The sequence below is a fragment of the Sarcophilus harrisii genome, chromosome 3, assembly GCF_902635505.1.
Source record: "Sarcophilus harrisii chromosome 3, mSarHar1.11, whole genome shotgun sequence".
Taxonomy (NCBI): domain Eukaryota; kingdom Metazoa; phylum Chordata; class Mammalia; order Dasyuromorphia; family Dasyuridae; genus Sarcophilus; species Sarcophilus harrisii.
Window position 1 is genome coordinate 255,379,606 of NC_045428.1, and position 16,852 is coordinate 255,396,457.

A 16,852-nucleotide genomic window follows, 5' to 3' on the forward strand; every position below is an offset into this window, starting at 1 on the left:
CCCTATCTGTTACACCATGCTGTCTCTTGAGCACATTAGCTCTTTTTGGCTGCCATATCACATTTAGCTTGTATTGAATTTGCTGTCCACTAAGTGCTCGAAATTGACTTTAACTGTTAAAGGGATGGGTATAAATAGTAGTGAGAAGAAAAGGGAATTGAAATAGGAAGTGTGATGGGAGAAAAGGTGTTGGGAAGGAGAGAAGAATGAGAGAAGGAGGACATGGAAGGATAATAGCATTAACTAAAAATCCATTACTTTTGTCCCTGAACAACTTTGTTCTTATGAAAGAGAATCTATTCTACTCTCACCCGCAGATTAAAACAAAAAAATAATTTGCTCTCCCCTCCCAAAAAAGATAGATTGCAAAAATACTAAACTAGCAACTAATCAAGAAATGGTACATTATTTGTCTATTTCCTCCCCTGTTAAAATTCTCTTCTCTTCCCCACTCCAATCATTTTGAGAAAAAAAGAAATAGAGAAGAATCTTTTTTTGGAATAATTTACTCATTTTGTTGTTTGTTTTGTTTTCATTTTTGAAATTACAGAGAGGCAGCTATGTGGCACAGTGGGTAAAGCACTGACCCTGGAGCCAGGAGGAACTGAATTCATATATAGTCTCGGACTTTTTACTAGTTGTGTGACTTGGCCAAGTCACTTAATTTCTGTTTGCTTTAATCCACTAGAGAAGGAAATGACAAACTACTCCAGTATTTTTGCCAGGAAAACCCCATGGACAATGCTGGTGTGTTATTGGTTCACAGGAGTCAGACAAGACTAAATAACAGCAATTGCTAAGTAAATATCCCTGTTGCTATATATTGACTTAGTTTATGTTTTATTGTATTTTAATTTATTTAGTTAAATATTTCTTAATTATGTTGTAATCTGCTTCAGGCCACACCTGAGAGTGTTGTAGGCTACATGTAGACAGTTGGCCACATGTTTGAACCCTCTGCTCCAGGGAACCTCTAAGACTGTACATTGCAGAGAAGGTACCAACTTACATTGATAGAATTTCCTATATCAATTAAATCCCTTGTCTAGTCGTTATGCTTACAAATGAGGCCATTCACTGATGAACATAAAAGCAAGGTCCAGCGCCAGTAAGAGCCACTTGGGGACATTGCCCTATTTGGGGTTTCAGTTGGAAATCCCCCTCCCCCCTTCCCTTAACTTAAAAAGTAGTTAGAGAGACAACAGGAAGCAATACTCCCTCTTGCCCTCCCAGCATATTGAAGCAACTTCCCTTGAGCAGAGATAACTTCTATGAGCATATATGGGAAGTTTCAATATCCCTCCACCTAAGAGATAACAGGGGGACAAATTTTACAAAGGGTGGAACTGGAGGCCAACTTTCTGACATCTTCTTAAGTATTGTAATGACCAGCACCAGTTTTATTCCTCTAAATGAGTTGTAAATTTATTAGGTACTTTTTATTTCCGGGACACAGTACTAGGCAATGGACAATTCCTCATATCTAGAGGTGTGAGGATTTGCTGAAGGAAGGGCAAAGTATTGACACAGTGAGCTTTGCCCTGTTGGCTGTTGAGCAATTCTGTTCCTGAAAGGGGACATGATCTTACCGTTAGAGGAAAGTCTTTGAGGAAGGTGGTAGATCTTGGTCAAGCTGCTCCCTCCAAACGGAGATCTGATGAAGACTTTAGCTTAAAAAGTTCAAGGTCTCCCGCTGCATCGAGAGCCATCTCTAGTCATCCTGATCTTTATCTGGCTGCTGGACCCAGATGGCTCTGCTGGCGGAGAAGGGAGGCAGGTGACTTTGCCCAGCCCTCCCTCACTTAAATCTAATTCACCTGCATGTCACAGCATCACCTCTCTGATGTCATGGTCCTCTTCCAGAATGAAAGACAAGCAACAACAACCCTTTTCAGAGAGAAATTATCACTGGAAAGTAAGTGAAGGAAATCACCTAACTTAATCCAAGGGGACCCATCTCAGAGTCAGTGAAATGCTATTCTTATATTAAACTCACTATATAATTCTATTTTGTATAAAACGAAAGCAAGTAAAAGCAAAAAAGATTTGAATGGTGTCTTCAGATCAATTATATTTTGGACTTTCTATTTTTGTAATCTTATTTTTAGTTACAAGGATTTGTAACTGACTCAGGATAACATGACATCCAGATTGGTTGACACCAGTGTGCTTGCTAAAATAGCACTTACTCCTCAAATTGACCAGAGAAAATGTTCTCAAAAAGACTTCCCTGAGCTATGTAGGAAATTGGCATTTGCCCCTTCTTCTTGCCCTAGTTCTCCTACTCAATTCCCCTGGTATCTTCAGCTTTGATGTTAGCAAGGCATCTCTCTCTGTCCAATGTTCAAGCAAAATATATCTCTTCATATTGTTCCTTTTTCAATATCCCATGCTTTCCCACATTTCTCCTTCCTTTCTCATTCCTGTTCTCCTTGCTATTCATTGTTTCTTTTTTAAATTTTATTTTGCATTCTGAACTTAACATGAAAAAATTAATGCTCTATACTAGAAGATATGTAGAACAGAAAAACAGGATTATATGTGAAATTGTGACTCTATTTCATATAGCTTGCTTTTAATATATAAATGTGTATGTATATGTAATATATAAAATTCAACTTGTTATTTTCAAAGCTGTCCTTCTGCTTTTCTTTAGAATCAAACCTTAAAGGTGGGACTGTTTTTATTTTTTGCTTGTATTTTAGTTTCTATGGCTTAGTACAGTATCTTATAAATAAGAAGCACCTATAACTGTTTATTTCTTTTTTTGCTTCCTTCAGAGAATATTTCCGTCTTCTGGTCATTAAAAAAATATTTCAATGCCTTTTCTTTCTTCCTTCCTTCTTTCTTTCTTTCTCTCCTTTCCTCCCTGCTTCCTTGTCTCCTTTTACTGTCTCTGTCTCTCCTCCCCTTTCCCTCTCTTTTTCCCTTTTCCCTCTCCCTCTCTCTCTCCTTCCCTTCCTCCCTTTTTCTGTCTCACTGTCTCTCTGTCTTTGTTTCTCTCTCCCTTGCTCTTTCTCTCTGTATCTCTTTCACTGTCTCTCTGTCTCTGTCTCTCTCTTGCTCTCTGTCTCACTCTCTCTCTCTGTCTCTGTCTCTCGCTCCCTCTGTCTCGCTCTCTCTGTCTCTCTCTTCTGTCACTCTCTCTCTTCTTTTTTTTTTAGCAGCACTATCACTAGCTTCTTTCTCCCTCCTCCAAAACATCCCCAACAAAAAAAGAACTGTTTTTTCACCCATTTCACCCAAACATGGATGTTTTATTTTGTACCTTGGGCCCTTTACCTCTCTAACAGGAAATGGGCTTGCCTCATCATTGGTTCTCTGGAGTTGTAGTAAGGGGCTGTATCTCTTAAATTTTTCAAAACTATTTTCCTTTATGATGTTATTGCTATATAAATTATTCTCCCGATCTTGTTCATTTCATACAAGCCTTCCTGGTTTTTATGAAACCATCATTTTATGACACAATAATATTCCATTACATTTCTACATCATAATTTGTTTGGACATTTCCCAAATGAAGGGCACCCAGATTTCTCTATTTTAGTCCAATACAGCTTGCTTCAAAATCTTGGCTTCCTCTGTTGTGATTCGTCTATAACTTCAGACACATTTCTGAGCAAGGACTGCCTGTGAGGAGATCATAACCAGATGAAATTATTATTCATTGTCATGAGATTATTAATTGTCATAATGTAAGGCTGTTGGATTGTATGGGTATTTTGGCTATTAACCTTAAACGAATTATTTGAGTATTATTGTTTTCCCCTCACATTATAGTTGGTACATCACATGTACAGAATTGTATTTATGGTTTGTGGGTGAAACTCCCTTAACCACTTTTTTTTCTTTTCGTTGACTTACAGCCTAGGTACAGCTGGTAATAGGGTACTTATTATTTGCCTCTCTCAGTTTCTTTGTTTCATGGTATTTCACTCTCCTGTTCTATTCCCCCAATTTCAAGTAAAAGTGAGAGCTCAAAGTGTTCTGTTGGGAAAACCCCCAAATAGAATCTCACCTGCCAGGAAATACAAATAATCTTGCTCTGAGCTAATATCTGAAACCCATGACCTTGATAAGGACATATAATTTTACATATTGAAGAAAATGTAGCAACAGGGGACAACTCCACAAATTACCTTTGGGATATGAATTCCCCAATATACAGATACTCTAGGTTCAAAATATTAACTGGTTCTGCTTTTGGTTAATTTTGAGAGTCATCTGAATATAAAAGCAAAAAACTTAATGAAATAGGATAATAATAGAAACATGATACAATATTTTTGTCACAAAACTAGAATTTGTTCTAAAAATGTACATCATTTAGATGTACAGTTAGAATATTTAGATCAGTTAGAAGAATATACATATATATAGAGACAGTGAGAATCCACATGGAGAGAGATATGAAGGGAGCATGTGTGGTCAGGAAACATGTATGGTGGGCAAATGAGTATGGATATACTTGGGGAATGTGTGCCTGTGATAATTATAATTTTATATTGTTTGATATTATAGTTATAGTAATTTTTATATTATTTGATATTATAGTTATAAATAATTCTAGTATGGAGTTACTTAGGCTAAATGATCCTAATGTCCATATAGCATACAGGAAAAGAAAATTAAGGCTGTAATTTTCCATCATTCTGGCTTATGCTAACCTTGTATCAAGTAGTTAGTGCTTTCAGCTTCTGACTGCATTAAACTCCTGGCCATCTGTGGTAGTCATCCCAGCCTTGTCCCTGCCTTCTCCCCATTAGCCCATTCATATCCTCTCCCAGTTGCTGGTCACGATAAAGGAACTCCCCCTACGAGAACCTTGCTGAAGGCAAACATTTCATTGATAAGTGCTTTTTCTCAAGCACATCTGAGTCTGATTAGGAATCTGCCTCTCCCCACCTCCATTTGGCATCAATTACTTATTCTTCACCAAGCCATTTCCAGGTTATGTCACTTCCATTCCTAATCCCCAGCATTGTGCATGTTTTTTCCCTCTCACATAGGATGAGTTTCTTGTATCCATGGGAATGAAACTCTGTTTATCTTGCCATATAGAATGCATGTCTTTTCTTTTGCCTGTTTGCTGTGCTGAATAATAATAAATTTCTTTTTAAATATAATTTCCTAAATTGGGAATTCCTGTAAAATTTTAATATAATTTCCTAAATTGGGAATTTCTGTAAATTCTCAGACCCAGACTTTTGTACTAACCCAAGAAATAAGGCCAAATAAAGAACTGGCCATGGGACTTTTTAGAGAGGAGCAACTCTATGCCTCTGATGCTACAAGGTTACAGATATTATCTAACGATGTCACTGTGGCTCCTGGGCTCACCTCTGTTTGTCTCAAGGTTTCTATTGGATGCTGCTGAGTCACATGGATAGTCTTCCCCAGCTATTTCTCTGTTTTAGTCTACTTTAAGCATTTGTCTGGATATTGTTTAGCTGAACATTCAGCACTAAACCAGAATGTCAGGCAGTCAAAAAACATTTATTGAAGAGTTGAAATGTGTTAAGCACTGGGAATACAAAGAAGAGCAAAACCATGATTTCTGCCCTCAAGGAGCTCACATGCTAATGGAGAAGACAATGTGCAAAAACATAGTATATACAAGAAAGTAGAAAATAATCCATAGAGAGGATTGAAAATCTCCTGCTAAGAAGATAAGAAACCTCACTAGCTAGACTGAGGGAACAAGGAATATCTCCACCAGATGATGATATCCTGAGCATATAGTCTTCAGCTTTTTTGCTCAAATCTAATCCTTGGCTATGTCTTCAAGGGGATAATGGTTGCTGCTATGTTCTTTTAATCCCCAAGGTTTTATCCAGCTCTTTTTTAAAAAAGCAGAACCTCTTGCCTGGAAATAAGCAAAAATTCTTTTCTTGGGTTCATCTAATTTGTTCCTTTGGCTATTGACCCTTCTTATCTTTTTAGCAGGAAAATTTCAGTCCTTTCTATGGAGTATCTTCCGTTTTCTTGTGGGTACAATTTTTACACATTATTTTCTCCAGTAGTATATGAGCGCCTTGTGGGTAGAAACCATTTTTTTGGTTCTTTTCTTTGTTTTCCCAGTGCTTAGTGTATACTAAGTTATTGATAAATAAATGTTTTTGACTGACTGACATACAGGTTTAATGCTGAAGGACTCAGGCAGTTTGAAATGAAAGCAATTTCATTATTACTGAGAGTGGTGATAATGATGGCAGGAAGGAGTTGCATCAGTTTAAAAAAGAGAGTTGTAATTTTCTTACTTTCTGCCTTTGGAACATGTGGTAAATAGTTTTCTCTCCCTGGGTTTCCCATGAGATGTGAGAAATGGGTGGCTCACCCTCTCTCCAACCTTAGCAGAAATAATGACTTGTACATAACAGATAATGCACTAAGACAAGACTAACTGAATCTCAGAGCCCTTAACTGTCTCATCTAGTTAATATTTTCTTACCTGAGCATGAGTAATCAACAAAAATATTAAAATGGCCTCAAATAGTCTTGGACACAGTCTTGTAAGTTCATTATGTACAAAATCCTGAGGCACTGACTCAGAACTGGGTGATGAAGGAAGTTTCTGTGTTAGAAAAAATTACCATTAATAGATGGGAAACAGAAATGGACCTAAAACAAATTGTTTGGGCAGTGCAGAATCAAGGTGAAATTAGAATTTAATAGTCTTACAAATTAATGTCTTGATAATTTGAAATATAAATTTTCCTGTTTAGGAAAACAGTAGTTGGATCTTTGCCAATGTGATTTAGCTTGTGAGTTTTTGTGTTTGGAATTCCTTTTGGATGGAATGAATAAATTACTATACTGACTCATACTGTGCATTGAGGACCTTTCTACTTCCTTCATTTGGAAGAACCCTAAACGTGAGCCTAAACTTAGGACTCTGGGATAAGGATGTAAAGAAGGAAAGAAAGTGAAAGAAGGTGTCTCGTTCCTAATATAGACCAAATTTCTCTTCAGGACTGCAACTGGTCTATCCCACATTACATAAGTCCAGAGCTAAAAGAAGCTCTTTAATGAGAGGGAAACAGTATAGAATCATTGGCCTCTGTACCTCGAGAAAGATGGTTATTATAAGATTTGCCTAATAAATTCCAAATGGCTCTAGGATTTAGGTTTACCAAATTTTCAAACCCAAGTATTTGGCATTTTTCCATGTAGATAAATACATAGGGAAAAGGCACAGGGACAAACTAAGCCCAAGGAGCAAGGACAGCATTATTTCTGCTATGTGCTTATATCACATTATTGGCTTCTTCTAGGCAGATGCAACCAGAAACAGCCTAGAATTTCTCATGTCTCCACAAAAGGATGCATTATAAAAGCCATAAGAATGGAAGATATCCCAGACTCCTCGGGCCAGCCAGATGATGATACTACAAGCACATGCAATACAGTGGAAAGGCTGAGTTGGCTGATGCAACTGCACATTCAATGATGCTCACAAGGTAGAACTCACTTGCTGGTTTACACAGTCCCTGAAGTGATATAAATGGACAGGTACTATTTTCCTAGGCCTTGATAATAGGCAGAGCTGTCAGTAAGATCCCATTTTGGGTTACTAGGGTCTGAAAGTTCCTTTTACAAGGAAAGAGGATCATTTAGGACACAGAAAAAGTAAATGAGACAAGAACTTAGTAACAGATATGATGAAAGAATAGAAGAAAACCTTAAAACGGGACAGTGTATAAAAAAGCGATTACTGGAAATTCAAAGAAGCAGACCCTTTAGTTTTAGGTCAGAAAGAATATAGTAAGCCTCAAGAACTTAAAAAAAGGCTATACCAAAGCTATCCTGAAGAGAAAGTGAGAAGAAACTGAGGAAGTCACAGATAACCTTCGTTCCTGCACCTGGAAGTGTAAATCTTTTAGAAAGCCAAATATGCAAAACTCTTAGTTCTCAAGGATTCCCCCAAAATCTGCCAAAAATATGAATTGTCCTAATATTTAGATGTAAAAAGGTGTCTATTAGAATCAGTACATTTTTCTCTTCCAAGTTATAATTAATGATTTCTTTTTTAAAAATTTAAGCAACTATTCTATGTCCTCCAACGAAACTTACTATATATAGCAATACAACTAACATTTATATAGCTCTTTAAGGTTTACAAAGTGCTTATCAATTGTTATCTTATTTGAACCTCTCTTCAGCCCTGGGAATAGGGAGATGCAATTATTATTCCATTTTTTTTGCAGATGAAGAAACTGAGAAGACAGATTAAGTGACTTGCCCAGAATTACATAGCTAAGAAGTGTTTGAGGACAGACTTGATCTCAGATTCAAATTTATCTATCATCCATCCTCCTACACACATGTATGTATACATGTATGTCTGTCTTTTTGTGTCTTTTGTGTCTGTGTTCCAGAATGACAGAGAATGTGATAGTTTTTCTTCTAGGAAAGGAAAACAGCCACAATACAGTAAATTCCCCATATATCCCTGGAAGTATAGAAGAAGGTCTAATAAATAAATCAATTGCCCTTAAAAGGGAAGAGCTTCCATAATGCAGGATTCTGGGCTAAGGAGGTCAGTTTTATTTATCCTGTGATAATGTGTAACCTAACATATTCTTTCAACTAACTCAGAAACCTGGGCATTTGGAAAGAAAGTCATAGGACAAAAAAAATTTGCCTTATCCTTCTATTTCATGACTGCTCTATATTTCATACTCATTTTTTTCTTGAGAAGTTTTCAATCTTTTCAGAATTTCCTTTTGTGACATACTAATATATTTTTAAAAATCAAATACTGTTTTCTGTCCAAGATGAAAATGCTCACTAATGGAGCATATCTATTTCAATTAGGGATAATAATAACTCAAATTCATATACAACTTCAAACTTTGCAAACATTGTTCTTACTCAGTTAATGATATTAATTTTTAAATAAAAAATCTTTGCAGGATTGGTGGTGAGGGAATAAGGAGGGGATAGAAACCAATGAAAATATTTAAAACTGAAAAATCTAGAGAGTTTTATATTACGGACAGCATTGACAGCCTGATGAGACCATGAAACCCTTCAAAATTTTTAATTGCAAAGTTCTCAAAGTATATATGAACTGACAGCAATTAAGGCTTGTGTTTCACAAAAGTCTTAATAATAATATTTCTCTCTCTTTGTGTTTCTTACTTAAGTGTTGACCTTTGCACAGATCAAAACAATTTGCCAAACAAACCTAGAAGCAGATTATTGGGGGGGAAAAGAGGTAACTGCTCTCCCTAATATATGGAATATTTAGATGAAAAGAGGTTATTAGGAAAATATTTGGAGGATGAAGGTCTTTTGTGATTAAATATAACACTGAAGGCAAATTGGAGGGTTTTAATAACAATCATAATATTTACAATCATAGAAATCTAGAAATGGACAAGTATTTATAACAAAGTTAAGTAGAGAATCATAATTTAATTTCTGTTTTTATTGGCCATCATGTAGCAGCTGAAAGAAAACAATAAGATGAATTTCTCTAATATGGCTAAAGAACAAAGGTATTTCATTTGGGTTCCATGAATTTTATGTTTAATATATATATAATATTTTATTACTATGTTTTATATAGAATATCATATATAATATAAATAATCTTTACTTATAGTACATTGCATATTTTATTAGCTATATAAATATATAACAATGTTTTTGTAGATAATTTTCTATTTCTTTTGAACTCATTTTTGTTAACATGAAATTTTGAATAATTAGTTCTTATAATCTTTTTATGGATTTATTGTGATTTTATTTTGCTATTTTTTGACATTTAATTTGATTTTCCATCATTTTTAAATTTAGATTGGCTAATGGTTTACCAATGTTATTAATGTCAGGGTAGGAGATGATTGGATGGATCAACCAACTTATCTCAGTTAAAATAATTAACAAGGTTCTTTAGTTCTGACACTTTAAGCAGGAAAGATCACTTTTATTGAATCAATTGATTAATTCTTTAAGCTATCTTATGTACACTTTAAGGGTACCTTTATGAAATAGCAAGTAAGTTAGTTTGGAACCCAAGCTTTTCAGTTTCTGGTCAAAATGTAAGAGAGAGACAAGCCTCTGACGAAATCACTTGAGAAGAGAAGAGAAAAGTCTTTGTCTCTATTTACACTCTAACCCCCTTAACCAGAAAAGGGTTTTGTCATTTTTGAAGGGTTAGAGGATTTAGATTTTTCATTGGTGACCAGCAGTTTAACCTCTGGAAGGATAGTGGTTGATGGCAATGTTGGTAACATGTGTTTTAGATCCCAAAAGTAAACTCGACACACTGAAGAAAGGGCAATTTCAGAACTCTACCACGATCTCAGATAACCTTAGGAAACTTCACAGAAGTACCATAAAAGGGAAAAAAAGAATGTCTATCAAAATTTCCAGAACTCTTTTGTACATACCGTGTACAACCTTGAGCCTACTTCCTCCTGGACTCTGTGAGTATTTATGGGAAAATATGTGCTTTGGATAGAGACACACAGGATATTTGTGTATATTTGTGCTAATTATTAATACTATGCTACTTTAGTAAACACCCATATCTAAAAGTAAATTAAATCTGGCTGAGTAATTATTAACTGATAATCAATGGGAAAAGCATAGTCATTTGGATACAATAATGATAGAGCTAGAAAATTATTCCTCAGCTCCAAAGAGTAACCTAGAATAAAGAAGAATCATTTCTACCCTCTATATATCCAGCCTACCCAAGTGAGGGAGGGTTGAAAGACTCATATGAGAGACATTTTAAAGAGTCAGTTTCACTTATCAGTTCCATATTCTTTTCTGTTTCCATTTCTCTAGTTCTATAATTTTTAAATTTTCTCCTCTTATGCTTATTTTAGGTTTCTTTATTTGTTGGTTTTCTAATGAAAAGATAGGTATTGATTTTTATAAATCTTTCTTTTTCTATTTTGTGAATATAAGTTTTTAGAAATATAATTTTTTCTCTGAGGACTCCATTAATCATTTCTCAGAAATTTTAATAATTGTCTTGTTACTCTCATTGTTTTTCATTTAGTTACTAATTGTTTCTATAATTGGTTCATTGACCCACTTAAGACGATTTAAGGGCTTTATTGTTAAGATTCATTTATGTCTGTGTCTTTTGATCGTATCCCCTATAGTATTACTATTTTATAACATTATGGCCAATAAAGAATATATTTAGTATTTCTTGTTTTTTGAGTTATCTTTAGTTTTTCTTTGTTCTGATAAATGGTTTATGTTTAACTTATCATGCTGAGAAAAAAAGTATATTTCTTAGTGGTCCCATTCTAAAGGTATCAATCCTTCTAAATCTAAATTTTTCAATAATTTGTCCAATTGTTGTTGTTTTATGTTTTTGTTTATCTGTCTGTTAGATTTTTTTGTATCATTGAAAAGAAAACTGAAATCTTCCAATGTTATTGGGCTTTTGTTCATGGACTTTTGGAATTCAAGAAATATGTACATTTTTTTACATATTTCCTTATGAATCATATTGGGAGAGAAAAATCAGAACAAAAAAAAAATCAGAAAAACCACAAGAGAAAAAGAAAACAGAAGAAAAAGAAAAAAAATGAACATTTGCACGAACTATTTTGGTATAACCCTATTCTTATAGCCTATCTTCCTCTTTCACCCTCTATTCCCATTTGTCAACATTCCTTAGTTTAGAGAATTTCTTTAAATGAATGATTTCTTTTTTCTTCATTTCTTTATCTATTTCTTCTTCTTTTTTTCTCTTTCTTTTTTCCCTCTCAGTTAAATACTTAGTTGAAAATCGCCTTGTCCATTTCTATATCTTTATCTAGGGAAAAATTGTTTGCTTTGTTTTACTTGATAATTTTTCCATTCTCATAAATTTTGAACTTTAATTCTCTGATTCATGTTTCCATATACATGTTTATTCCTTCATCAATTACTTTGTGTTCCACATGGAGTTTTTGATATGCCAAGATTAAACTTTTCCCCTAATCTATTTCTATGTTATTTCCTATATAGATTTTGTCTTAATCTGTTGTGCTTTGCTCTTAGAGGTATATCATGTCATGAGGCATTCAATGCGCATAAAAGCCAAGCCTCATGGTAGAAATTAGTGTCCCAAATAGTTTGGTATGATTCTATCCTCTGCCTTCCCCATGATCAAATTTCATTTCATCTTTAAGTCCAAGTCATTTTTCCCTTTCCAAACATCTTTCTAGCTTCTAGCTATGAATTTGGTGCATTCTTTATGAAAAATATTTTGTAATTATGCAAATAAATTATCTATACACTGTTAGCCAGAGATTTCATTATTTGGCATATACCCCAAAGATGTCAATGATAAAATAAAAGGTTCCATATTCATCAACTTAGTTGTAGCATCAATTTTCTTGGGAGCAAAGAAGCAAAATGGAAGCCCATGGATTTGTAAATATCTAAACAAAATACAGTCATATTAACATGATGGAATATTATTGTGTTGTAATAAATACTGAATATGATTAATACATAGAGACATAGGAAGACTTACATGAATAAATGCAAAGTGAAGTAAAAAGAAGGAAAACAATTTATAACAATGAAAATAATAATAGCAAAATAACAGAAACCATGTGCAGAAAAATTATAATGACTTAGATTGGCCCCAAAGAAGACATACATAACTGTGAAAGTGAAATGCTGCATATTACATCAAACTTTTTTTTGAAATATTGTTTAATTCTGTGGATTTTTTTTCATTCTTTTTTTTCCTGTTCTCTATTATAAGGACTAATTCACTGAAAGGGATGGGGAAGAGATTCATTGAGAAAGGTAGGTGATGTAAAAGCAAAAGATATCAACAACAATTTATATTTTTAATCATAAAAGCTTCTTTTTCCCACATAGGAATTCCTGTAGGAGTTGATGTTTGAGTGATTTTTTTTTTTAGAAAGCTCATAAAATGGTGTGCTTTCACAGACCTCTCTTATAATTATGTAAAGTGCCCTATGCTACTAGTATGCTAATAATGCTCTTTAAATTAATGGGATACACAGATAATATTTATGAGTACCAATACCCCGCTAGTGATGTGGGTCAGAATATAGAGAGAAGAGTTATTTCAATAGAAAGGAATGTTCTGGACTCAGAAACAAACCTCTCAATTTAAAATTCTCTTTCTCCCCCAACATAGCAAAGTAATTTATTTCTCTGAGAAAAACAGTGGGAAAGGACTTTGAGTGTACTTATGTCCTATTACACAAAATAACTACTTTAAATATCCCTACTGCAATTTGGACATCTATATTCAAAAAAGTATATTTGAGACTCAAATTTAATCTTCCTTTAGTTTCCTGTGCCTTGAGTCTTTGCAGATGAAAAACATTTCTCCTTTATCTGCCTTTATATAGAAAGGAAGGAAGGAAGGAATGAATGAAGGAATGAAGGAAGGAAGGAAGGAAGGAAGGAAGGAAGGAAGAAGAAAGAAAAAAAGGAAGGAAGCAAGGAAGAAAGAAAGAGAGGGAGAGAAGAAGGGAGGGAGGGAGGGAAGAAGGGAAGAAGAGAGGAAGGAAGGAAGGAAGGAAGGAAATGGCAAACCAGTTAAAGAGCTTGGGAAACAATGGGTAAAGAATGATTGAAGACATCAATTGTACCCAAATCTTGGGAAGCTAAATTCTGTTTTAGGGGTCAAAAAAAGTAATTTGTAGTAGGGCCATTCACATTATGTTTAGAAAGTTCTTTCAGTAACCTTTACCTGAAAGGCAAAATGGCCTCGTATTCAGAGAGCTGCCCTTGGGCTCAGGAAGAATAGCTTTACACAAAGGACACCACTCTTGTCTGAGGGAGACTCTGCAGATCACTTAGCCTCTCCACCCCTGAGGCAGCTCCCTAAGACTAAGGCTGCCCTGCCATTGCTGAATTGCATTGCTAGAGGAAGTTTGCTCACTAGGGAACTCCCTACACAAAAGAAATTACAGATTCAGTTTTAAATAATTTTTGTTTTATTTTTACCCTTATGGGAGCATGCAGAGCAAATCTATTCACACTTTTAAAAGAAATTTATTGATGTCCCTAAGGCTTCTCTTCTTCCCTAGGTCTAATATTGACATATGTGATTTTGAAGTTGGACAAGAACAACAACTATTACCATATTTATTGAGCTCCAAATTGATCATTATATTTTAGAGGCAGTAAAACTAGCTCAGATTGTAGGAAATCTATTTTCTGTTATCTGGACCTCATACTTTTACTCAATACATTTTAGGATTCTGTTAGCCTCCTTCTCTCCCTCAAGCCCCCATTCCCACATTAACTCAAGTCAAGCTTGTATTCTATTAGAACCTCCAGATCTTTTTCATATAAATAGCCGCCATATTGTACAATGTTCTTATGTTTGTAAAGAGATTTAAAATATCACTTAAAATAATAAAAATAATAAAGATGGTGTAGTGCATAGAGTACCAACCCTGGGTCAGGAGAACCTGAGTTAAAATCCAGTATCAGGCACTTAATATTTCCTAGCTAACAAATCCTATATGAAGTCACTTAACCCCAACTGTCTTTTGCAAAATACAAAAATTAATAAAACAAATAATAAAACTTGTCCCTAGCTTGATGAAGTTTACATTTAAGTTGGGGTGTGACAGTCAGGAGCAAAAGTTTCCAGGCTGGGAAGATTCAAGTGAAATAATTAAACTGACTCATTTTTTTCTAGAATGACTGGGTATGTGTAGGGAATAACAACTCCATTGAGACAGGCAATTCATTTTGAACATACTGACAATTTTATCTCATTTTACTCCACATTAGATGTATCAAGAAAAAAATAAAGCACAAAGCAGATTAAACTCAGTTTCAATAAAACATAATGAAGACCGATATATTCTTCTAGCAATGAAAATTTCTCTGTTTACTGGAAAAATAAAAATAAATAAAAATAAAATAAAAAATAAAAAAATAAAAATAAAAAAAATTCTGGCTTCTAAGGACAAAAAAAGTTTAAATTATTGGATTCTAAGAAACAACTTTTGTGAAAGAGGCATGAAAAAGGTTAAATGGATATGTCTGTATCGGGGCTAGGGAGCTATTTGGTACATTGTTTAGGAAAACTTCAGTTTTCTTTTGGTCTACGGCTACAGAAGTTTTACTTACCTATGCAGAGATAAGTGTTGAACCATTTTAGTAATCCACATGCTTGGAGATGCTCTTGAAATCATTTTGATCATTTCATCCCAACCCAATCTGTGTCCCTTCATTAATGAACAGTAACTCACTTTCTTTTTTTTTGATGTTAAAGTATATGTTAAATCTAATATATGTATATATATTTATACAGTTATCTTGCTGCACAAGAAAAATCAGATCTAGAAAGAAAGAAAAAAATTGATAAGGAAAACAAAAATGCAAGCAAACATCAACAGAAAGCGTGAAAATGCTATGTTGTGGTGCACATTCAGTTTCCACAGTCCTCTTTCTGGGTGTAGAGGGCTCTCTTCATCACTGAACAATTGGAACTGGTTTTGAATCATCTCATAGTTAGAAAGAGCCATGTCCATCAGAATATATCCTCATACAGTCTTGTTGCCATGTATAATGATCTCCTGGTTCTGCTCATTTCACTCAGCATCAGTTCATGGAAATCTCTCCAGGCCTTTCTGAAATCTTCCTGTTGGTCATTACAGAACAATAATATTCCATAATATTCATATACCACAATTTATTCAGCCATTCTCCAATTGATGGGCATCCATTCATTTTCCAGTTTCTGGCCATTACAAACAGGGCTGCCACAAACATTTTTACACATACAGGTCCCTTTCCCTTCTTTATGATCTCTTTGGGATATAAGCCCAGTAGTAACACTGCTGGATCAAAGGGTATGCACAGTTTGATGACTTTTTGAGCATAGTTCCAAATTGTTCTCCAGAATGGTTGGGTTGGTTCACAACTCCACCAACAATGCATCAGTGTCCCACTTTTCCCACAACCCCGCCAACATTCCACATTATCTTTCCCTGTCATTCTAGCCAATCTGACAGGTGTGTAGTGGTATCTCAGAGTTGCCTTAATTTGCATTTCTTTGAATAATAAGGACTTGAAGCTTCTTTTCATATGGTTAGAAATAGTTTCAATTTCTTTATCTGAAAATTGTTTTCTTTTGGGAAGATAGTTCCAGTAGTGGTCCCAAATGCTTTTCAAGTTATTTGGGTAATTTAAAAATGCCTAGTAGAAACCGACAAAAATTAGAAAATGGAAAAAATTGCAAATGTTTTGGTTATAGAGTTTGGGGTTCATTTTACTTTTAGCAACTATGCTTATTTAAAATATGTGCTTCTTTAAAATATGTGACTAAAATATAGTCACCTTTTAAAATACCAATACTATTCTATTTTTCTGAAAGTTTCAATTCCACTATGACTCATGTCATATGTTTGTAGAGATAGTTTAGAATGGCTCATTTCTCTAAGGGAGTGGGGAAGCTTATGAAGTACTTTTATTCCTGGCCTCGTTCTCCTGAGAGACGCTTCATTAGTATTGTTGAGAATCATAAGGGTTTCAGACTGTATAATTTTTAAGATCTCTTCTAGTTCTGATAGTCTGTGGTTTCTATGGTTACACTTTCTTTATGGCCAAAAAAACAAAAAACCCAACAAGTCAACAATTTAAACATCTTTGCTTCTCTTTCTTCTTATTAAAGCAGAGTCTGTTTACAAAAGAGGGATTATGGGAAAGTAGAGTGTAATAACGTCTCCAGAATTTTTAGCCAAGGATTAAACATGAGTTGGTTGGGAACTTAACATCCAGGAAATCAATCAAAAGTTAAGAAACACATGAAATTTAGAACTTAGTTTTATAGAATATTAATGGGGTAGTTCAATTATCCTCAATCACAGAGATCTAGATGTTA

The 16,852-nt window shown here is 34.5% G+C and overlaps 1 long non-coding RNA gene across 1 annotated transcript; it reads left to right on the forward strand.

Annotated features, from left to right (window-relative positions):
- The first annotated feature begins 1,334 nt into the window (after window positions 1–1,334).
- Window positions 1,335–10,844, forward strand: LOC111719670. Its single transcript, XR_004232947.1, has 4 exons — window positions 1,335–1,915; window positions 7,275–7,460; window positions 8,208–8,326; window positions 10,254–10,844. It is a non-coding gene; the product is annotated as an uncharacterized LOC111719670 (long non-coding RNA).
- The last annotated feature ends 6,008 nt before the right edge of the window (window positions 10,845–16,852 follow it).